Here is a 25,389-nt window from a genome sequence, read left to right on the forward strand (position 1 = left end):
ATATATATTGGTTTTTCAGACCATACCCGTTTGATGTTCAGGGGTTACTCCTAGCTATGTGCTCAGAAATTGCCCCTGGCTTGGCGGGACCATATGGGACGCTTGGGGATTGAAATGCAGTCCTTCCTTGGCTAGCACTTGCAAGGCAGACACCTTACCTCTAGCACCACCCCGCCAGCCCCGGAAAATATATTTTTTGAAGAGAACTACTTATAAGTACTATAATTCTTTCTTCCAAAACTATTTTTCCTCTTATATAGATTATATAAGTATCTCAAACTATTCATGGCTTTTAGATTATTACTAAAATAAGATAAAACTTTTTTTAAAGTGTTTAACATTATTTTATATTTATTTATAGTATCTTTGTGTTTGTTTGTTTTATTTTAGGGGAGGGCTCTCAGGTCACAACTAGCAGTGTTCAGGGATTAAGTACTCAGGCTCAATCCTGGAAGGGCTCTGGGAACCATATGTGGTGCCAAGAATCTACCTCAGGTTGGCCACATGGTAGGGAAGCATCTTAGTGCATCTTAAAGATGAACTTTATATCAGTTCCTATTGATATGTGTCCTAAATGGAATCTTAAATATCATATTTATCCAATCTATTAAAATAAAATCAATTCTCTATCTTTTCAAGTAAAACGAAATTGTATAGCTTCTTAGGATAGTTTTATAAAATGTACATTTCACTTTTAAATTGCAATGTAATTTTCCTTTTAAACACAAAACTTCAAATTCTTTGAGAATCATTTTGAGAACAAAAGACTCTTACATATATTTTCCTTTGTTCTTATTATTTTTACAATATGCATTTTTAAAAGACATCAAGATACATGGATAGAATCTTTCTAGGGGGCCTCGAGGGATCATACATTAGGTACAGCATTTGCTTTGAATGTGGCCAATTGGAGTTCTAGCCCCACCATCCTGTATGTTCCCAAAGCCAGACAGCTTGCTAGGAGTGATTACTGAGTGCAAATTTAGAAATAACTCCTATGTACCACTGGATGTGACCCAGAGAAAAAAGAATATGTATTTTATAAGGTAAGCAATTTTATACTGCTTATGTTTTACATTTTAAAAGACACATACTCACCTGGCAGGGGAGATACCATCATCATGAAGGTGGTTTTCCCAGGGTAAGGCTTATCATTTTTCTCTGGATGTGCGATTTCCCCAAATGTGGGAAACTCGACTGCATAATTTGTGGTAGTGGGGAACTGCGTTCGCACTCTCCTCTGGAAAAAAATAAACAAAAATAAATAAAAAAATTAAAAAAGACACAACTGATAAGTCTGTAGTCTATTGTTTTTATTTTGTCTTTAAAAATTAACTGGGAATTAGTGAGAGTCACCAGCATCAAGGTTCACTAATATTTAGTTTATATTTGAGAGTTTGGAGGATTCAGTCAATGTAAGACATTGCTATGAGTTTTGTATTCTATTCCTTTTAGATAAATGAAACTCCCCTATTAATTCTCTTAAGATAGAATTTTTAATATATATACATATATATGAAACACAAAACAAAAAATACATAACAATAATAATAATAATAATAAGTGTTGGCATGTATGCAGGGAAAGGGTCTCTTGTCCATTGCTGGTAAAATTAAGAATGGCAAAAAATATGAGAATTGGTTTTCAATAGAAAACATGCTACTTGGGGTGGGTTGGGATCTCAGGGGATATGACAGGGAGGGGCAACAATTATAATGAGGTGAAGAGTTCAATGGAAAGGAGGATTTATGAAATCGTATCAACAATAGTACTGTAAACCACAGTGCAGAAACTTGCCAAATAAAGTTTTCCTTGGTAGAAGCAAACTGGTGGGTGAAAGGTACATGGGACTGGGTGGGATCATTGGTGGAGGGAAGTAGACACTGGGAACCAAATTATGAATAACTTCATATTTACATAATGATTAAATTTAAATAAATAGATTTTTAGATGGAGTTCTAATTAAATAGAATGCAATCTTTAAACATTAGAATCAGACAAAATGAAGGTATATGCTTTGCACATAGCCCACTTTGGTTCAAAGCCTGGACCATATGTTCTCCCAAGTATCACAGTGTACAATCATAGAGAAACCTAAGCACTAGTAGGACTGTCACAAGTAAGACCCAACACCTCAAAAAGCCTGAGCAGCACTGGATTCTCAATTAAGCATTGTGTTATATCAGCCTGGCATTAGAAAAGGCAAGGACTGGTCTCAATTTCTTAAGCAGCCTTTGGGGGCATTGGGAAGGTCATCCCCATCGCCAAAATAATATGCTTTAAAGGTAAGTTGCAAAGTACAAAGATTTCATTTATTTTACAAATACCCTTTAAAAAGTTGATTTGTTTAATTAGTTATCTCATTTAATGATAGGAATTATACTATTTCATTTTGCCATGATTTAATGTTTTTTAAAAAATTTCACAAGATATAACATTTATACATAACGACAGATATTTAATGGCCACAAGTAGGTCACCATTCATATAGAAATTTACATTCTCCCCACTCCTATTATTCCTGAGATTTTCATTCTATGATATGAAGCACATTCAATTTAAAATGAATTTTAAAAATCACAGCTATGCCTACATTTGAAATCAAGATGAAATGAAGCAAAAGAAACTGCTCAAATAGTCACAACCTTGAAAATTTACACTTCTCTTTAGCTTGCACATAAAAAATACTTCCCTGTGGACTAAGAAAAGCATCCATCATTCATATGAACAAAATACAAAAATTAACGATATCTCCTTACAAATAAAGTCTTTAGAACATGAAGAAGTGTGCCACTGTGCCAACTTGACCAAGGAATAAAAAATATAGAGATTTCATGTTCCCTGGAGACATCTTTGGGTATATTATTTATAAAGAACTTGGTTATAAAGTATAAGCCAACTTGAGCCTCAGAATTGTCAAATACTTTGTAGAAGCATTGAATTCCCAGAGTGATTAAAAATTGAATGAGATATACACTTCCAGAAATATAAAATAATCTATATGTTGGGATCTTCACTCATTATTTTTACCAGAAGAAATATGCATTTTACATATTAATGTAATGCATTTTACAATTAAGGAATTATAATGATATAGTTATCATTTTAATTCTGGCAAAAGTTCTTTGATAATATAGAACTATTACCTTTCTCCTGTCATAATTATTTTTATGACATTAGTGATAATTTTTATGATATTACTCATAAAAATATTTGAGACATGAAAAAGGTGATAATTCTATAAAGTAGATGAACATGCTGTAACAACATGGAACTTATTTATTTGGCCTTGAATATAATCAACATTTCTTTTCGCTCCAAATGCCTAAGGCACTTCTACAAATTTTGTTGTTTGTAGAAGGCCTTATAGACATTTCCTACAGAAAGATCAATGTTGTGACTGGAATAGCCCTGTGATTCTTATGATAAAAAGACACACTTCAGCAATAAACCATCAGAGGACTTTGAGGATCAAGATTTATTATGCATAGCCCCAGGTCTGGAAGATAGAAGTCATCCCAAAGGCCACACAACAAACTTGCAAGTATAGAAACAGTGCACATAGATTTGAGGATCTTGGGAATCTAAAAATTCTTGGTTCATGCACTGAGAATTTAAAGCCTAAAATTGAGAATTAGGATTCTAGAAGAGAAGCAGGTTATTCAGACGATTGTTAAGTGATAGTTAAACGCTTTCTAGTAAAGGTAACTTTGTTTTGGGACATCCTTAATTCCCTATCTGGTTGTTTACAAGTAATTATATAATATACCTGGAAATGTTTGTTCAAGATGGATTTTTTAAAATCAAAATATCAATGACAGGGAATACCACTACAATCAAAAATTAAATGGCAAACACTGATGCTACAGATACTGAACGCTTCAAAAATAAACTATATAATAATGTATTATTTTCATTTAATAATGCATGTATTTAAATCATCTTTGTAAAACAGAATGGATTTTAATATACTTATAGAATCACTCTACCTAAATTCTGTTATTATGAATCCAAACCTTTTTGTATATATGTTGCCAAGTTTCGAATGTGTATCATAAAAATTCATTGTTTAAATATAAATAAATTTAGAAAACTATTTGACCATTATATAAATATTAAGATATTGCTTCTGAAATATCATATTGAATATATATTTCCTACTAAATGATTTTATAAAACAGGGCTAAAACAGGAATACCTGCCTTTTGTGCCACAGGCCTAGATTTGATGACATTATCAAGTGTTTCCCTGGCCACTACCAACAGAAAACTCTAGCACTTTCTCTTGGTGGAATGAAGGATGTAGCGCCATTTCAAAGAAAGTTAAAAAAAATACAGTTTATTTATTAATTTATTGGTTTTTGGACCACACCAAAGTTGTTCAGGGGTTTCTCTTGGCTCTGTGCTCAGAAATCGCTCCTGGCAGTCTCAAGGGATCCTATGAGATTCCAGGATGGAAGCGGCTTCGTCCTGGGTCAGCCGCATGCAAAGTTAAATGCTTGCCACTATGCATTCTCTCTGGCCCCAAAAGAAAGATTTCTTAAGCAATATTAACAACTTGTAAAAAAGGTAAGTAGTCTATCCAAAATTTAGCAATGAAAAGAAAATAGAAGTCACTGAAGTATTAGCTTTGTTCCTTGCAAACATTGAAAAGGCTTATAAAATTATACCCATTGTTAATGTGGATTATAGGTTAGTGGATTCTAACTGCCTAAAATATTTATCTAACATTATCTTATATAGATTTCTTCTTTTGAATTGTGTTTCATTCTCTGTTCTCAAAATACAGTAAGTTATATTAATGCAAAATGCATGTCTGTGCACTTCAAACCACTATCTGAAGGGGCAATTTAATTAAATAGGGTTTAAAAGCCATAATATTAGGTCCTATGTCTCTATTCTCTATATCTCATGTTATCAAAAGAAATGTATCTATTTGATTGGATTTGATTTAATTAATGTGGCTCCTTATTCTTTGGCATAAGTACATTAAGATATAGAATATAAGGTATAAAGAACACTTATCAGAATAAAATAAAAATAAATCAAGCACTGAAAAAGAATGAGTGGAGTAAAATCATTATGGCTTCAAGTTAGTCACCATAAATGCAGTCAAATAGAACATTTGCAGTAGCAAAATACATCATCTTGACACAGTTAAATCCCAGAGTGTGCAAATCAAGAAGTTGTTTATGAGCTTGTATTATGAATGTTTAGCTATTTAAAATGTTTCTGGTTTTATTTGTGGTAATAAAATCCAATTTGCATGGTGTTATGGGCTTTTAAAAATTAAGTGTCAATATGTTGTGCTTTTTTTCACTTGACAAAATTTAAGTAATAATTCAGTCTCCAGATGGTCCATAGAAAGACCTGCTTATTTGCAAAAAGATAGGATATCATATTTGGGTTTTAAGTATAGCTAAATTTCCATTAGTCATTAAAACAGTTGATGAATTTAGTAGATTTGTTTTTTTAATTAAATATGTTGAAAAGTTTATAATGAGGATAGGATTCTATTAGCTTCTTATTTATAAAGAACCAGCAACACATAGATTATATAGCTGAAGGTGATTTTCACTTTGTTACACTTATTTTGTGTAAATTCTGAAGGGAGTGGGGTAGGGTGGGTAAAGACCCAGATCTTTAGTTAGCTGTGGAGCCACCTATTTGAATAATGACAATGTTTCAGATTAGTTTTTCCAAGAAAATTAGATTGCAAAAGTAATTCTTTCTATTCTGAGGGATCTTATTTCAAATCAGAATATATATTAACTTGTTATATATAGCCGTTTCCAAGAGGAAATGGAGAATTGACTTATATGAAGTTGAACTCTGACAAAGTTTGAGGATTTTTAAAGACATACCTATTTCTTTATGGCTTTGGGGAAATATTTGAGAAAATGGATGCATATTTTACTTCCAATACTACCTACATATGGAAGCAGAACATTTGCTCAATTCCATCATCTTGGGCACTTGTGGCTTGAGTAAATTAAAACATCAAACATTTCTTAGTTTCACTTTCAGCTTGTTCATTACTTTTTGGCTTAGAACAACTTAACAAAAATTGATGTTCCATTAGTTTACATTTCTTTCAAATAAATACTTTTACTAATATTACTACTTTTCAAATGTAGTCATGACTTAATTGGTTTTATAATTATAATGCCAAATTTCACTTAATTTAACAAAATATATTTCCTGAAATAATAAAAAAATCTCAGAAGAAAATAAAATGTCCCCACTCTATTTCTGAAATCATTTTCATGTAATATGAATATACAGTTAAAATAAAGATTTGAATATATTCATTAATAATTATGTTCTTGAAAACACATCTTATTAAATGACAACATTAATTGAGTTTTATGTTATCGGGAGGATAATATATTTTATATTTTAAAAGCTTGCATACATATATGAATAAATGTATTCCCAGAACATCTCTAAAATACTTTTAAAATCATTAATAAACTAAACTGGTTGTATCTTTCTTACTAACCAATGAATTAAATTTATGAGCTGTGCCTTTGAAGCTGAAAAGATTGCAGGCTTTGCCCTTGCTTCTTTGACACTCCACATGAAACGCAGTTAATAACCTCCCCTGTAAGCTTGGTGAAACACTGAATTGATACTAATTATACCAACTTTGGGATAGAAGGTGACCTTGACTTCATTGGAACTTTCTGCCAGGACAATAAATAAGAGCAAATGCCATAAAGCATGACTTCTGAGAAGGGTCTGATGCAATCTATTAACTTTGAGCAGTTTGAGGAATTGAAATAAGTATTTAGATAATTATAATATTTTAAAACATCTCCTGCTTCATTTATACAGTAGTTTCTTATTTCTCTTGATTTTCAAGAGTCTCCCATTAGCTTTCTGTATTCATTTAAATTAAATTATGGCCAGAAAATTAAAAACTACTTGAAGCAAAGTGTATCAAAGATGATTGCAAAGCAAGGGAATATTTTTTTCCAAATGACTTCTCAGATATTCATATAATATACATACATATCCATATCTGTGTATGTAGTTAGAGAATTTGGGCAACTTAACTGCTTTTATTGGAGCTATAGTAACACTGGCTCTTAAGCAAACAAATATCTTCATGAAATATTTAATAAAAAATTGCAGATAAAAGCAACTGTCCCAGTAGACACACTTAATTGAATTGCTACCAAAAAAATCCAAGATGTTCAATGATGTCTAACAGATTTATTATTATTAAAATTGTAAAATTACCAAAAGTCTTAGCAGGTGGATAAACAAAATTAAATTATTTTTACCAATATAGTTTAAAACATTTTATTTTATACTAGAGCAAAAGGTGCATTTTTCAAAATATGCAATGTAATGAAGATACCTAAGTCCAATTCTATGTTTAAAGGATATTGAGTTCAAATAATTTTAGAGCTATTTTAGTTAACCCTCTAGTACATATGAAAATAAATAACTTTTTAAGGATAGAAAAGAAAAATTTGAACTGAAATGAAAAATTATATTAGTTTAATTGAAAAACATAGCTTTCAAAAGTAGTTGAAACAAGTTTGATCTCAATGGAAAATGTTCTATATAGAAGAATCACAAAGTTGTGGTTAAAGAGGGTTATGAATAGTGGTTTAGGCATTTGTCTTACAGGCAGTTGACTCAGGTTCAGTATCTGACATCTAATCTGGTTCCCTAAATCCCATCAACAGTGATGTCTGAATACAGAGTTAGGAAGAATAAATCTAGTACAGTTCAGGATTTCACCCTAAGACAAAACAAAGCAAAGGCAATCACAATTTTGTGACTGTGATTATAATGTGTTAAACTGAGTACCACAGAGGCCTAATGCATTTTATTTGTTTTCTCATAAAATTATATTGTAAATATTGGTCATAAGTTTTTATTTCCCTTCTAGCTGAGTGTCAGCAGAACTTACAAATCTCAAAAGGGTAGAACTAAATTATTTTCAATGAGGAGAATTTAAAAGACACATGGACGTTTTCATAAAGTAGATAGTAATAGAGAAGGCCTTGAGGTCATCGAGTTGAGATCATAGAATTGAATGTAATTACCAGCACTTACACTGGAGGCCAAGGTTGTAACCAAGGCTATCATAATCAAAGAACTGGAAGCAAAAAAGGGGCAGGAGTCAAAGAAGGACACCTATCAATATTTTTCTTCTGAAACACTAGAGGGGGCAGAGTTTGATACTGCCTATCTTTGTGCTCCTACCTCCAAAATGTTTTCATTGATTGAATCAAGCAGTTCATGAAAAGTTTAGAATCTGTGTGAAATAATATGGAGAAATAATCCTTCAAGAAGACAAGAGCAAAGCAAAAAATAGTGTGGGTGAATTGAATTAACAACTGATATATACTTGTGTTTTTGTGTGTGTGCATAGAATGTCATGTAATTTGATCATTCCAGAAAATTAGATGTTACATTTCATTTTTGTTTAGGATTTATGTCATAAATCCCAAATAAATAAAATAAAGATCTAGTAAAGATGTAATAACATTGAAACACAGTGACTGCTCCAATATGTGTATATTTATTTCCCAAAATATAATTGAGATAACATGATAGATAGTATAAGTAGATTAATAGACTTGATAGGACTACCCTTGCTATTATATAGAAAAAATTGATCAAGTTTTTTTATTTACTTAGCCAATTTCCCAGGAAACAAATATTTTAAATCTTGGTGTAAGGTATAAATACTATGCAATTTCTCACATCTACTTATATGTATGCAAATTATTTTTATATGAAATGGTTTGGAAATCTTGGTGTCAGGTATAGAAATAAATAAAATTGATATAACTTTGATCCCCCAAAAATAGTGATCCAAGTTTGCTTAAATTTCTGTTAAAGGAATTTTAATGATCTAGACAAATAACTTTAGTCCTAGGCACATAGATTTTCAGGGAAAAAATCCTTTTCTTAAGTTCTTAGCAAAACTTGTATCGATGTTTTTATTGTTAATTTGCACAACTGATAAGTTTAGTGGTACAATTTCTTCCCTCTTCATACTGTCTGTTAGCACACTGTATATTACCTTTTATGTCAAATATTTTGGCATACTTTAGCTTTTATTAAAGTCCTTAAAGCCCTCCACCAAAGACTCATTACTATAGCTTTATAGCATAATTAGAAGTTAAAGAGCTTGGTGCTTCCATTATCATTATTGTCTCAAAATTTCTTGGGCTATGATGGTCTTTAGTAATTTCATTTTATTTTCAGTAATCTTTTATTTACTTGGTACATGAGTATGGGTTAGTTCCTTTCTCTCACTATGTTTGGTGATCTGCAAAAATCTGGGTAACAGCCAGACCTTTATTATTGGAAGTGACTGGTGGAGAAAGAACTTAAAGCTAAAATACTTGGGCCTGAGTAGCAACCAGAGGTTTGTGGTCAAATGAACTAGATGATGATTATTGCACCAAGTTTGCACTTCCCTGGCTATGGTTGCAAATCTGTGGCCAATGACCTAGCAGCTTCCAAAATGCTATGGTCAAGCAGTCCTGAAAAGAAATTGGGATGTCCAAATCTGGTGGCTGTAAGCAGACCAAGATTTCAGTCCCAGGAGTTGGTAAAGAAGGCACTCAGATATGACAGGAAACAGTAACCAACAGACCAGTCTTGTTTGGAAGCCACTGAAATAATGACTAATAAAAATATCTTGGTAATGAGTTTGGGCAGAGTCTTTCTCAAGAGTAAGCACTCCTGTAGATATTTTTCTGCCCTAAGCTTGCTCAGTTATTTTCTAGGGATTGGGGAAACTCTCCTTAGTAATTGTCCACAAACTCTCTCAGTATATATGGAAATTGAGACAAATATACATTTGCCAGAGCTTCTATCAATAAGGATGCAAGAGGTCAATAAGAAGGCATCTACTGAAGCAAGACTAGCCTCGGTTTATACCATTGAGTTTCTTACCTAACACCTCTATTTCCAGTACCATAATTAAAGAATTTAGGATTAAGTTTTCATGTGTTTAGTGTTCTCCAGATTGGTATTATTGCTTAGGATCTCAGGAATAAATCTGCTCATAGGCTTGGACATTGGCTGCAACATTTTTTTTTAACTTTAGATTCCCCTAATCTCAGTTCTTTTGGCTTTTAGTACAGATTCCAATATTCGGTGTGAGGTGCTTTGCCCACTCCTCTTTGCTTCCTAATGTATTCTGAACCATAGAAATCTCTTTCCTACTGTATTTTCTTATCCTGTGCTGTGGTTCTATTCTGGTTCTTATTGTCTAAAAGACATCTTTATGTCTCTTAATATGGAAGCTTTGTTATTTGTGTTTCATGACAGTTTCTTTAGAAATTAAGTTAAATGATGGTATAGATTTGCTGTGCTCATTAAGGAGGAGTAACCATAGGCTCTTCCTATTTGACCTTGTTACCTTTAAAAAGATATTTAAATTTTCATCAATAGCATAAATATTTTGTATCTCAGATTAAAAATGATATGCTAGCTTCACTTTACAACTAAGTAATCTCTAAAATGATCACAATAACCTAGTTACGACTGATTTTATGCATAAAAACTAATATTTTAGAAGGAATTTCCTAGTATATAATTCAATTCTGAGTTTTCCCAACTAGTGATAAGTAGACTGGAGACCACTCCAAGAGATACTGGAGATTTTCAAAGATATTATGTTACAGGAGATAGTTCTTGAGGCCTTGCACAGGCCAGGTAGGTGGCCCTCTCCTTTGGGAGCTCAATAAACTTTAATCTAAAGAATAATATTAATATTGAGTTCATGAATTCATAGTATACAGTATATCTTTTGACAAGGTACATATTATGAATTCTTATATTTTATCAAGAACAATGAAGTATACCCAGATTCTCTCATCAACAACACTGAGGTAGGAAAAGATTTTGTGAAAAATAAATGATGAAAAAGATTAATCACACAACAAAATGAATACAACAATAATATTTAAAGAAAAAAATTTATTTTTTCTACCAATTATTTTAGAACTAAAATTAGTAAAATTCAAAATAAAAAGAGGCAGTTCACGTGTACATTGACACCCATGTGGGTCAATGTCTAATAACAAAGCAATCACTTCGTGGAAAGTGATTTTATACATTTTCATAAGTCATAAAAAGCATATTTTAAGTGATGATATTGTTGGAAAAGTGGAAAAGAGGGAATGAATAACAAAGCTGAACATCATGTTAATAGGTCTCTCTTGGCATACTCTAAGATTCTGAGTTAAGGTTAATTAAAGAATACATATAAAAATGAAAAATTAATTTAGCCACCATAATTTACAAAATGTTGGTAGGTTTTTATGCATAAAATATTCCAGCACAACAATCATGTCCACTTCACTCAGTGCCCATCCACCCTCCCCACACACAGATATATTACCTATAGTAAACTTCTTTCTGAACACTAGTGATTGTTTCTGTTGCCTTTGAGTATTTACTGTTTCCGTACTATTTTTCTTTACATCCCACATACAAGAGTGTTCAGTCTGTGTCTACTTTCTCTTTCTAACTAACTTTATTCAGCATATCTCCAGATCAATTTATGTAGCAGAAAACTATTAATTACTCACATCTTAAGGTAAATTATATCCATCTTGTATATGTATATCTTGTATATGTATATGTTTCATTATTCAAAACTTCTTGTTAAAAAATTGTCTGATTTTCAAAGGATATGCGATTCAATTCAAGAAATGCTATTGTGTATTGCAATAAAGGATGTAAATACTTTTTCTGTATAAGGTTTTTGGGGCTTTGAGAGTGTTGGATTACTCGTCCCACCATAAACAATATTCATACTCCACCTTAGGGTGTGATCTTTAGATGGGATTATTGGATTATGTTCTAATTGGTATTCCTCTCCATCCTAAAGTGTGGTCTGGTTATTGTGAATAAAATTGCTTCCAGACATATGTCTCACTAGATACTCAGTTTGGAACCTTGGTCTCCACTTACACGGAGTAAATTCCAAGAAGTGGAACTGTTGCTACACAGGGAAACTCAATTCCTAATTTTTTATATATATATATTCATGTTGTTTTCCTAAAAGGGAAAGTGAATTAGAGTCCTTTCCCCCCATTCCTACAACAACACATTATTCTATGAGTCAAGGCAAATAAAAGACAAATACTTTCTTCTAGGGAAGAATATAACTATTTGTTATGGCATCAGGCTATGAGAGTACAAGTTCTTTTCACAGTTCAAGAAAACCTTCTATCTTCTTAAAGTACCAGTTTTTAAGGAAATGATAGGTTCTTTTAATGGGAATATACATAGTCATTTTTCATTGTCACTTGTGACTAGTGATTTGAAATTACCTAAGACACACTCACATATATAATTTATTATATCTATAATATGTAAAACCATACTGCCAATATTAACAAAATATTAAAATATATCAAAGTATTTAGCTTTTCTTTATGAGGGGTACAGCCATAAATGGTTAGGCATTACTCCTGGCTCTGCACTAAAGAATTACTCCTGATGGTGTAAAGGAAACAATATGGGATGCCAGGAGTTAAATCTGAGTTGGCAAGTGTAAAGCAGTTTCACTATCCACTGTACTGTTAATCCAGCCCCCCCCAAAATATTTAGTCCTCTAAAGAATTCTATTTTTATATCCTATTTCTAAGTGTGGGAAATATAAGGTAGGTCTGGGTATTTTACACCAAAGTATAGAAAACAAATTATTTTGAATTTTTGGTTAATAATAGCTAGCTTCTATTTCTATTGAATATGTCTTGAAGATTAATTTCAGATAGCCAAGATAGATCTAGGAAGAAAATTCTAATTGTAGATCAAGGGATTGAAGCAGTTGTGTTGATGTGGGTAAGGGGGTTATATAACTTGGGAAATTAGTATTATAATTGTTTTCTCTGTACCTAACTAATTTTCTAAAAATGACAATACTTATATGATGTTTAATCCAATGTTTAGGTGAGCAAGAAGGTGGCAGTGTGTAAGGGATATAAGATAAAAAGACAGTTTCAAAGTAGACTGAAAATACAGAGACACCCAAGATTATTTTAAGGACTATATTTTAATTGTAATCTTGAACCATGATAATTAAAACATAAAAAGGTTTTTGTACCGTTTTTCTAGTTCAAGAGTTATTTTGTTTAAAATTTATCTTGTTTTTTGATCAGAAATTTGCCTCTAATTTTATTTATTGTATTAATATTCTGTTTGTTCCTCAGTAATATAATATTTATAGTTTGATATACTGACACACTATTTAAATATAACACTGTTCACTCCAAAAAGTATTTTTTCATACAAAATCTTCAGGGGAATGTATCTGTTGAGAAAAATACCTCCTTTTTATTGTCTAGTTGACCCTGTCATATTTGGTTGACCCCTGGAACAGGTCTAAACCTTACCACGTAAGTTCTGACCTACTTTTGGCTTAACACCAGATAGATCATGTTTCTAATTTTATCACCTCAATACATATTCATATTCTGGACTTTACTGTTTTCACTTATCTTGGCTAAGAGCATTAATAATTTTCATCTGTTTTACTGGAAAATTTACAGTCAACTTTAACAAAAGTTATGCACTAAAATGTGAAATTATCTCTAAATCATAAAGTAAATCATTTTAATGGTATAACATATTCACAAGCTACATATTTGCGAAAGAGCAAAAACTAAGATATGTAAGGAAATAATAAAACTCAATAATAAAGCACACAGTCTTATCAAAAATAGAATAGCTGAAATTTCCCAAAGAAGATGACCAGAAAGTACATAAAAATAATTACTACTCATTTATTACTAAACACAATTTAAAGCAAAATGTAATCCGTGATATGTTTCCTATCAGTTGTTGCAATGGCTTTTACAAAAAGAAATTTTTATTAAAAAGTTTTAAGAGTGCTGGAAGGATGTGAGAAAAAGGAGTCCTCCTGTATTGTTGCTAGTGATGTCAATTAGTCCAGAACAGTAAGGATATTTCTAAAACTAATGATAATAAGTTTGTCATATGAGCCAGCAACTCTAGATGTGTGTTTAAGGAACACAGAACCACCAGCTTGAAAAGATATGTAAACAGGTCTGGAGCAATAGCACAGTGAGTAGGACATTTGCTTTGCACACAGCTAACCAGGGTTTGATATTAAGAATCCCACACAGTCCCTCAGGAATAAGTTCTCCGTACATAACCCTTGAATGCTTCCAGGTGTGCACCCAAATAAAAAATACATGCATGCCTATGCTTATAAATGCACTATTTACAATAGCTAACAAATAAATGCGAACAACTCAAGTGTTACATATCATGTGTGTAGGTAAAAGGAAACCTACATGGTATAGTAACCAATCATATAAAAAGTTCAAACTTTGCCTTTTGGGACATTATGAAGATAGCTAGTAAGAGACATGTTAAGCAAATAAGAAAAAAGGCAATGCATGGATTCTCTCAGTCAGATGGAGAGCTAGCCTGAGAATCAGGACCCTTGTTGGTTTATATTCAATCGTTCTGTTTGCTAGTTTTATATCAGAGAATTCCAAACTTATCCTTCCTACTGACACTTTTTAGAAAATAAAAAAAGAATCCAGAGCTCCTCCTCCCAGATGCAAACTTTCTTTAAGGAAGTACAAAGAACCCCTTCTTACCATGCTAGGTTTCTACTGCTTTACCACTCCAGATCATTCCATCAATCCTCTGGTTTGGGGCATTATACTGGGAAATGCAGCAGTGGATATACAACTTGGAGTGAATTACAATTTTGTTCTGAACTTAACAAATTAGAGATAATAGTGCCTGAGCCATTCTCACACTTTCAAACAAAGCATTAGAAACCATGATAAAAGCAATAAAGGCCCAGAAAAAACTAAGTTTAGCATAAGTTCAGTTACTCTCATACTCTTACATGATTAGCTTGTAAATGTTGGACATTAAAGTTTTATTAAATGATGCTACTAAAATACCTTTCTGGGTAACATATTTTGTGAAATATGTTTACTTTGTGTCCAAGTCACGTGAAAATATGTTTCTAATGGACTTCCTTTACCTCCTTTCTGTGTGTTCTTACAATACTATGATATGAATTTGTAGCATTTAGTCAAACTGTATTGTAATTATTCTTGGTTATGCAGATTTTTTTCACTGATTGTGGTAACTCTTTAATATTAACTCTGTGGTGCTAAAAGAAGAGACGATGTAAATATTTTTGTTGATATAAAATGAAAATACAAAAAATCACAAGCAATTATTTAAATATATGAATTCTAATAGTTAACCCTGGTAAATAGGATTTTTGAGTTACAGTTTATTTTTTAATTTATTTATTTTTCTTAGTGTAGTCATTTCTCTAATTGCGTTAACCACTCTTTGTGGTGAGCTTTGTATCGTGAGCCTGTCCCAGCCACCATCTCTATTGTTTCTGGGCATTATTAAAATAATGTTTTTTATTTTTCTTTTCTTTATTATTTTTCCATTTCTTCCAGGATCTCATGTTTCGTGGCATAGAGTTTCTCAAAAAGTTTCATCACTCCCTGGAACTCTGTATTATCTGTAGTGATCTCCACTTTTCATTTTCAATTGGTTTATCAAGCGCCTCTCTCTCCCCCTCCTTTTGCTAGTGGTTTATCAATTTGTTTATTTTTTCAAAGAACCAACTTTTGCTTTTGTTGGTCTTTCAGATTGTTCTTTGGATTTTCCACTTCATTAGTCTCTGCTTCAAGCTTTGTTATTTCCTTCTGCCTACCCATTTTAGGTTTATCTTGTTGATTGTTTTCCAATTTTATAAACTATGTCATTAAGCTACTCATGCAGGCCCCATTCTTCCTTCCTGATGTGTGCCTGCAACTTTGATTTTGAGTCTGTATTTGTTCTGACTATTCAGATGTGTTTCTTGTACGCAGCAGAATGTGAGATTCAGCTTTTTGATCCATTTTGCTACTCTGTCTCTTAACTGGTACATTGACGTTGAGAGAGATAATTGCCATAAGATTTAGAGCCATCTTTTTGTAGAAGTTTGGTGTGTCTTTAGGCCTGTCTAGTCTTAAAGTAGACCTTTATGGTCTACTTTAATTTTTAATTTAAAATTGTATTTAAAATTTTGCAGTGATGGGGTATAGTAACAAAAATTTATTAAATGAATGCTTTGCCTAGAATTCTGCACACTGCCAGATCCACTTTCAGGTTTGAAGGAAGTATACCTAGCTTCATGGATAAACAACAGCTCAGAAACTTTACAGACTCAAAATCAGCTTTAAATGAAAAACTAAATTACAGCTTTTAAATGATAATAATTTATAAAAGAAAAAGATATGTCTTCAATAGGTTTTTCTTTTATATGTCATTTATAAATGTTTAAAACTTACAAGAATAGTTGAATTATGCTATATTATGAAAACTAAATTCATTATAGCTATAGTAAAGAAAGAAATCATTTTTGAGTATATTTCTTAAAAAATTTAAAATTCAATTTTCCTATGTGGTTCTTTTAACTTACACTTTATGTTTTATTCCTTTCAATATATTAATCTACATTAGTATATTAATAATGTATATTTATATTAATTAATTCATATTAATTTATATAGCATTTCTATAATCCAGGTAAAATGGACCATAATGTATTTTAATTTACTTTAATATATAATCCCAGCAATAAAGTTAATGTTTTAGATAACATTAATATTCCTCATGTCTATTGTTTTTGAAATCTAGAGTTAAGTAGATAGAAAACAATGATTGAGTGGATTTATAGTAGAGAGGAAAAAAATAGCTCTTGATCTTTTCTTTTTTATTTTGGCTTTTTGGGCCACACCCGTTTGATGCTCAGGGATTACTCCTGGCTAAGCACTCAGAAATTGCCCCTGGCTCGGGGGGTGGGGGGGGAGCATATGGGACTCCGGGGGATCGAACCGCGGTCCTTCCTTGGCTAGTGCTTGCAAGGCAGGCACCTTACCTCTAGCGCCACCTCTCCGGCCCCAAACTCTTGATCTTTTCTGTATGATTATAGATTGTTCATAAATTGATCATAAGTTTATTTGATCATAAATTGTTTCAGTATACACCTTCAATGTATACCTACTCTTATTTAAATTAGTATTATCATACATAGTATGTTTTTCTTTATGATTGTTATTATCAGCAGAAAATTATCCATTTCCTTATAATTATTTCTCAAGTTTATTTCAATTGCTCCACAGGACAGAGTGTTTAAAATAACTCATGTAGATAAAAACATCTGGAATATAAAAGTTATCTTTGACTTCTAGTATATTATAAATTTAAAAAAGAGAGTTTTTGATATTATTTTAAAATCGCTAAAAATGCTATAATTTTTGGACCATAACCAGCATTGCTCTGGGCTTACTTCTGTTTATGTGATCATGGCTCACTCCTGGCATAATTGATTGGACAATACAAAGTATCAGGGAATGAAATTGTATTGTCCCCAATCAAGGCAAATGACCTACCCAATATAGTATTTCTCTAGCATTCCAGAGTTTATTATTTACAATTTTCTGGCATTGTGACTGAACAGAGCCTACCTTGGGAACAATAAGGAAACCCTACTGAGGCTGTAGCCCAGGACTCCAACAACAACAAAACAAGATGTCTTATTGCAGAGGTCCAACCTGAACAGCAGAGACTGAGCAGAACCTTTGGATCCATAATATCCTAGGCTTCTGCTTAGGACTGAATGAAAACAGGGAGCAAGTGCTACAGAAGACTGAACACACAACAATGATGGATAGAAACCTCTAGAACAATAAAGACTCTAACCTAGACCCTGACATATAACTTGCATAAATACCAAGATCACTAGCTACAGTGTCTTGATTTTCTCACACACAATTGAGAGGAAAGTTTCCTGGCACCTTAAAAAAGCCTTTGGGATGGGGTAATGAGTATATATGGAGCCAGGAGTTAATCCCATGATGGTATGCTTCAAGGATGGAAAAGCCCTGAATCTCTTAGGTCACAGGAATTCCCTTTCTTCCCTAATGCTTACTATGCCTATGAAAAAAAAAAAAGTGGTGGGAAAGCCAAACCATGCCACTCCAGCACCCCTACTTTTTCTTGTTTTGTTTTGATTTGTTAGTTTTTTACTTTATTTTCCTTCTCTTTTTTTCTTCCACTTTTCTCTATCTTTTTCACTCTTGTGGTTATTATTTGGTGATTTATTCTTATTTTTATTTGCTGGGTGCATTTTTTTCTTCCATTTTTTTCTTCTCTTTCTTTTTTTGGTAGTCATTACCAAATTTTTTTTCTCCCATTTTTCTTATCCTTTTTATAACCAATGACGGTGGAATGGATGCTCAATCTACAAGCTATAAAGTGGAGACCAGTTGCATTAGCAACTGGGGATACATGCTGGGAACAGGGATGAAGGGAGGACAGCACTGGTGCTGGGAATGACCCTCATTCATTGTCACTATGTACAATAAATGATGCAGTGAAAGATTAGTAATACACTTTGGTCACAATAAAAATTAAAAAAAAGAAAAAAAAAACAATTTTCTGGCTTTATAAGAATATGTTACTTAATTCCAAACACATCATTAAAAACTGATCACTTAAGAACTGGGTACTCAGAGGGGATGGAGTGATATGCATGATATCAATGATAGTAGTGCAAACCACAGTGTCAAAGAACAAAATGTATGTGGGGGGGAAGAGGAAAGGGTATTAGGGAAGGTACTAGAGAATCTGTTGACATCAGTAATGGAAAAAACTCACTGTTGAAGGTTTTTGCATATTATATGACTGTTACTCAATTGTGAACAACTTTATTCATGAAAAACATTATAAAAACCATGTAACCACAGTTTTGAAATACAAAATTAAAATAATTTAATAATTAATCATTAAAATAATAAAGAATAAGTCATGAGGGCTTCCAGGTGTGGCTTCAAAATAAAAAAGTAAATAAAATAAGAAAGGAAAAAACAAACAAATGAAAAGAAAGTGTATGTCAGGGGTCTCAAACTTGCGGCCCTCCATACATTTTGTGGCCCGCGGTTGGCCTTCAAATATCGCAGTATTCGCGATTATTCGCTTACTGAATAATCGCAATAAAAATCGCATTAGTAAGAAAAAAATCACATTAAACATTCGCATACCCCGAGCAGCTCCATTTGGGGTATACAAATGTTTAATGTGACATTTTTGTGATTTTTTTTCTTACTAATGTGATTTTTATTGCGAATATTTGGTAAGTGAATAATTGCGAATACTTTGGGCCTAGTGCAGACATCATTTCTGCTGCTCCTGCATGCTGTCCCTTGCATTATCGGAGGCCCAAGGGAGAGAAGGGAGAGAATGAAGAGAAGTTTATTACAGAATTAGATTTTGTCATACCTTAATCATGACTTCATCAAAGCCTGCAGTGAAGAGAAAGATTGATAACAAGCACAGACAATTTCAGTAAAAGTGGGAGACACAGTATTTCTTTGTTGAGCACAGGGGCATACCCACTTGTCTTAATTGCTCAGAAAAAGTTGCAGTGCACAAAGAATACAACCTGAAACGTCATTATTCAACTAATGCTGAGGAATGTGCAAAATATCAAGGAAATGAGCAAGCCAAGCGGGTTGCCAGTCTTAAAGCATGTCTAATGAGGCAACAAGATTTCTTCAAGAAAGCAACCAAAGAGAATGTTGCATTAGTCGAAGCTAGTTACATGGTTAGTGAGATGATTGCTAAGGCAGGGAAACCATTCACAGAAGGAGAGTTTGTTAAAAAAAATGCATGTTACAGGCTGCAAGTATTATCTGCCTGGAAAAGAAAGGTCAGTTTAGCACAATCAGCCTTTCTGCCAACACTGTGGCAGAGTGCATTTCTGACATGTCAAGTGACATTTATCATCAACTGTGTGAGAAAGCCAAATGTTTTGATGCATACTCAGTTGCTCTTGACGAAGACACAGATATAATAGACACTGTGCAACTCACAATTTATGTCTGTGGTATTGATTGCAATTTTGAATTGACAGAGGAGGTGCTCACTATAATTTCAATGCATGGCCAGACCACTGCTAATGAGATATTTCGCATCTGTGTGATGCCATTGAGAATGCAGGTTTGCCATGGAAGAAGTTTGTTGAAATAATAACCTATGGAGCACCATCGATGACAGGGAGGAAAAAGTGGCACTTGTTCAAAAAAAACTTGAAGAGGAGGGTGTAGAGAAGGTCATTGCTCTTCACTGCATTATCCATCACCAGGCCCTTTGCAGTAAATGCCTGCTGTGTGACAATGTGATGTCTGTTGTGAAATGCATCAACCAAATCAGATCCAGGGACTTAAAGCACAGGAGGTTCCATGCTTCTTAAGAGGAAATGGAGTCAGAATATGGAGATGTGCTCAATTTCACCGAGGTATGTTGGCTCAGCAGGAGAAATGTCCTAAAAGATTTTTTGAGTTGAGAGAAGTGAAAGCCTTTATGGAGAAGGATGGGAATGCTGTTTCTCAGTTGAGTGATCACAAATGCTCATGGACTTAGCTTTTCTTGTTGACATCACATGTAAGCTGAATGTACTAAACAAGATGTTACAAGGCCTGGGGCAGCTTATCTGTGCTGCCTATGACAACATGAGAGCATTCTCCACAAAAATTGTGTTATGGAAATCCCAGCTCTCTCAGACAAACCTTTGCCATTTCCCAGCATGCAAGGAATTTGTGGATGCAGGCATACCATTCAGTGGTGAGAAATATGTTGATGCTCTTTTTAAGCTAGAGAAAGAATTTGATAACAGATTTGCAAACTTCAAAAAGCACAGAACCACTTTCCAAATTTTTGTGGACCCCTTTTCCTTTGATGTGCAAGATATCCCTCCTGTGCTTCAAATGGAACTCATTGACCTGCAATGCAACTCTGATCTTAAAGCCAAGTTCAGGGATATTAGTAAAAAAGCAGACATGCATGGGTAATTTTTGAGAGAATTGCACCCCAGCTTCTTTGAGCTTTCCCGAATGTTCAAGCGCACCATGTGCCTTTTTGGGAGCACATATTTGTGTGCAAAGTTATTCTCCACATTGAACTTCAATAAGTCAAAGTACGGGTCTAGACTTAATGATGATCATCTTCAAGCCATACTGAGGGTCTTAACTACTTCCTCTCTAAAGCCAAATGTGGTTCAGATTTGTGAGAAGAAGCACTGTCAAGTCTCTGGCAGCAAGGAAAACTAAAAGATGCCATGTTCAGAAGAACTGTTCATGATCTTCATGCTATGTTCTATTCATGTTCAGAAGAAAAAATTAAAACTGTTAATAATGATATTTGAGGACTTTTTTTTTGTGAAATCCCTTATGCGGCCCTGCCGCACCCCGACTTTGCCTCCTGTGGCCCCCAGGTAAATTTAGTTTGAGACTACTGGTGTATGTGAACCAATAATATGTAAGCTTTAGGTATAAACAAGCATATGACAACTTATTTGTCGTCCCATATTACAAGTTAAAAAAGTTCAGTGGGTATCAATCTGAACATATTTCTGAACCCAGAGACACAAAGACTATATATAATATAATATAATATAATATAATATAATATAATATAATATAATATAATATAATATAATATAATATAATATAATATAATATAATATAATATAATATAATATAATATAATATAATATAATATAATATAATATAATTAATATAATATAATATAATATAATATAATATAATATAATATAATATAATATAATATAATATAATATAATATAATAATATAATAAATATAATATAATAATATATAATATAACATAACATCATAACATAACATAACATGACATGATATGATATGATATAATATAATATACACAGTACTGACTTTTCAAAATTATTTCTTGAAAATAGTTTCCAGTATATTTTTGAGCAAAGAGTTTATTTTTTTGAAAAGCTAAACATCTAGATTACAAGCTAAAATCTAAAGAGTTTTTTCTAAGATATATTGCATAGGAACTCAGAGATTGATTTCATTTTGCTACCATCTTTTAAAAATATTTTGCACTATTTCTAATACAGAACAATGTTTTATGATATAATTTTATAAATAAATATAGCTAGAAATTTGTAAAACTACACGTGAAAGGGTGAAGTATTTGGCTTTATATAATTATTTTGTAATACATTTTTAGTTAACAGTGGCTTAATTATTCATAAAACAAAAATGAAACATCATTGTTATGAGCAATGCAGCATCGATAACTCTTAGTTTCCAATATAGTAAACAAAATATCTGGCAGTCACTTTAAAAACTAATTGCAAAACATCTAAAGCATTAAGTATATACATATACATATAAATACATTATATATCACATAAGAAGTTGAGGTATTCTATAACAATATTTCACAAAACAATTTTTTTTGTTTTTCTTCTTTGAGTAAAATGCCTCTCTTTACATAATTTAATTGGTCTTGCAACTTGCTTAACACAATTTCTCTTATTGCCTTTCCTATTCCAAACTTTCCCTTGGTGTTTTTTGTTGTTGTTGCTGTTGTTGTTGATACAATATGCAATATTTTATGATTACTTCTGGCTCTACACTCAAGAATTACTCCAGTTGGTGCTAGAAGACCATATAGGATGCAGGGAGATTGAACCCACATTGGCTGCATCCAGGGCAATTGTCCTATCCTCTGTACTATTGCTTCAGTCCATTCTCTTGGTGTCTTTAAATATATTGAACAGTTTATAAATTATTTCTATCAATGAATACATATGAATTGTAAAAACTAATACTGATGCATTAAAAATTTACTTCTGTTCTCTGATTGAATGAGCAAATTAAGTTACTTTCTTAATTTTCAGTATTCTCATCTATAAAATATGCTGTTGATGAGATGGGTTCAATTTTGAATTAAGTTATCTAGTAGAATGTCACAGTTCATTAATGGTTAAATTTTATTCAATGATTTCTTCATGGAATATAAAAATGATTAAAGGAACACTTACTACTACAGTGGAATCACATGTGGTTATATATTGTAGGAACCCTGGTGAGAAAAATGAGAAAAAAGTCAGAAGGTGAAAATCCCCTATGACAGTAAAACTTTGATGTTAACAAGAGGGAATTAAGCCTCTAAATTATGAGTAGAAGCATTTTTGTGGTGGTTCTAAAGTGCTAGAGTGACAGGAGATAATTAACTTCCTGAACAATGGAGAACTATTGCACAGACCTGAATGGAGTGGATGACATCATCATATTTGGTCTTTAATCTCATTAACAATGTAGATGGTCTTTGAACTAAATAGTGTGGAGTCTAAAGAGTGAGAAGTAATTTAAGAGATAATTACGAAAGTAATAAAAATAATCATCTGCCATACAAGGAGATATATCAGAGGACATTGATACTATGGGAAGAGAAAAAATTTAATAAGTTACTGTACGTGAGCATTTTTAAAAAGTAATTAAAATAAAATCAGGTGAAATGAGGCAAATGATCATTTGTTTAAGTAATATAAATATTTTGGGGAAATATTTAAATTGTAATTTTAACCTTTTTATCTATTTCACATTTACTTGGAGCTAAAATGATGGGAACATCATTTAGATATCTTTGATACTACATCTCAGTTGTCTGTATCAGAGATTCCACATTAATCACGATTTGTAGTTTGATGACCTTATGCATAGAGGAAATAAATTGAATCCTTCTAAGACTCCTAAAATGCAGTGGGACCCTATTTGTCACTCTCAAGGCTGCAGGATATAGCAAGAAATACGATATTCATGGGGCCAGAGCAATAGTGCAGTGGTAGGGCCTTTGCCTTGCACATGGCAACCCAGGACAGACCTGGGTTCATTCCCGGCCTGAGCCAGGAGCGATTTCTGAGCGCTTAGCTAGGAGTAACCCCTGAGCATTACCGGTGTGGTCCATAAAACAAAAACAAACAAAAAGAAACAGGGCACTCCATCTCTTGACTACAGTTAGGATTTCATCTTTGAAAAGAAGGAATTATAAAGGAAGCCTCAGATTCCCTTTGCTATTTACTGAGTGTCAAATTGTTCACTGCCCCATCCTACATTCTTAACATTCCTGAAAGACCTTAAGCTCATTACATTAAAAAAAAAAGTCAATACAGAACTCAAAAAGCTGATGGCCACATAGATAATCCAGAAGGCCTTGGTTTATCTAGCTGAAAACCCCTGTTTAATCCTGGCATCCACTGGAACATTCTTGCTTCTTGACAACTAACACACAGACAGACCTAGTTTTCCAATAAAAAGCTGCAAACGTAGTCATGTTTAACTTAGTCCTACTCGAATTTTTCTTCCAGATTCTGGAGCTTTTTCTCTCAGGCTGGGGAGTTTCTTTCTCTTCTATTTTTCAATAAACTTTTCAGTTGCCTAAAAATAAATAGATAAATAAATAATGGGTATTTTCTCATTTTATTAAATAATTATCAGAAGATATGGGATAGATCCATGCCTGAGTAATAACTAGATTATAATTATTTCACTATCCTATGTTTGATACACATATTCCAGAAAACTCTTGAGAAAATAAATGTATAGCACTACATTGATAATTGAGAGATTGGCATTTTATTTTACTTTTGAGACAAATTATTATATAAATTATCAATATGTAATTCATTTTTATTGGGGTACTAAATTTGATAGGAAATAAGTTCTTTTCTTTATAGGGGGAATTGAGCCACACCTAGCGGTGTTCAGAGGTTACTCCTGGCTTTGCACTCAGAAATCACTCCTGGCAGGCTAATAGAGGATGATAATATGGGACACCAAGGATAGAACCCTGGTTGGCCAAGTACAAGGCATACAAGCAAGCATTGTGCAATCTATTATTCTGACTCAGGGAATAAATTCTAAGAGAATTATTTGCATATTTGAATTTTAGGAATATGTTATTTGAGAAAATATAAAAGTGAAATAGAAAAGACAATTTAAGCTGATTGGTTAAAGATAACTAAAACCATGCTAAAATCTTTATGTTAAGACAGAGTAAGAATAAAAGTCACATAGATTCACTAAATTACAGTTGAGAAAAACTTTTATTGAACAGCTAATGCAAAATATCTGCCTTTATTTTACTAGTACCTGATGAAAGCACAGTTAAGGTCTTTTGCATGGATTTAAAACTTGGAGACCTAGTACTTGGTCTGGTTATAGCGGCAGTTTGCATAGAAAACGAGTTGTATTTTTATAATATAAAAAATATTACTGTTGTAGGACCTATAGATATTAAAGCAGGAAGCATGTTTGCTTTATACATGTCTGATTCAGATCAAATATCATTGAGCATAATGATTCCTGTGTCCACTAGGAATGATTACTGAGCATAGAGACAGAAGTCTTAAGCACTGTGAGGCATAGATCAACCTATCTCCTAACAACCACCTCCTCCTCCAAAATTTCACTGTTGTAATCTAGAGTCACCAATTAAAATCAACTT

The 25,389-nt window shown here is 32.6% G+C and overlaps 1 protein-coding gene and 1 pseudogene across 2 annotated transcripts in view; both read left to right on the plus strand.

Moving 5' to 3' along the window:
- CADM2 (cell adhesion molecule 2) overlaps nucleotides 1–25,389 on the plus strand; it is a 1,096,781-nt gene that overhangs the window by 1,022,701 nt on the left and 48,691 nt on the right. The gene's annotated exons all lie outside the window — the stretch shown is intronic.
- LOC126026452 (uncharacterized) lies at nucleotides 1,091–1,243 on the plus strand (annotated as a pseudogene).

This window comes from Suncus etruscus, chromosome 13, assembly GCF_024139225.1.
Source record: "Suncus etruscus isolate mSunEtr1 chromosome 13, mSunEtr1.pri.cur, whole genome shotgun sequence".
In the NCBI taxonomy this organism is placed as follows: Eukaryota; Metazoa; Chordata; class Mammalia; order Eulipotyphla; family Soricidae; genus Suncus; species Suncus etruscus.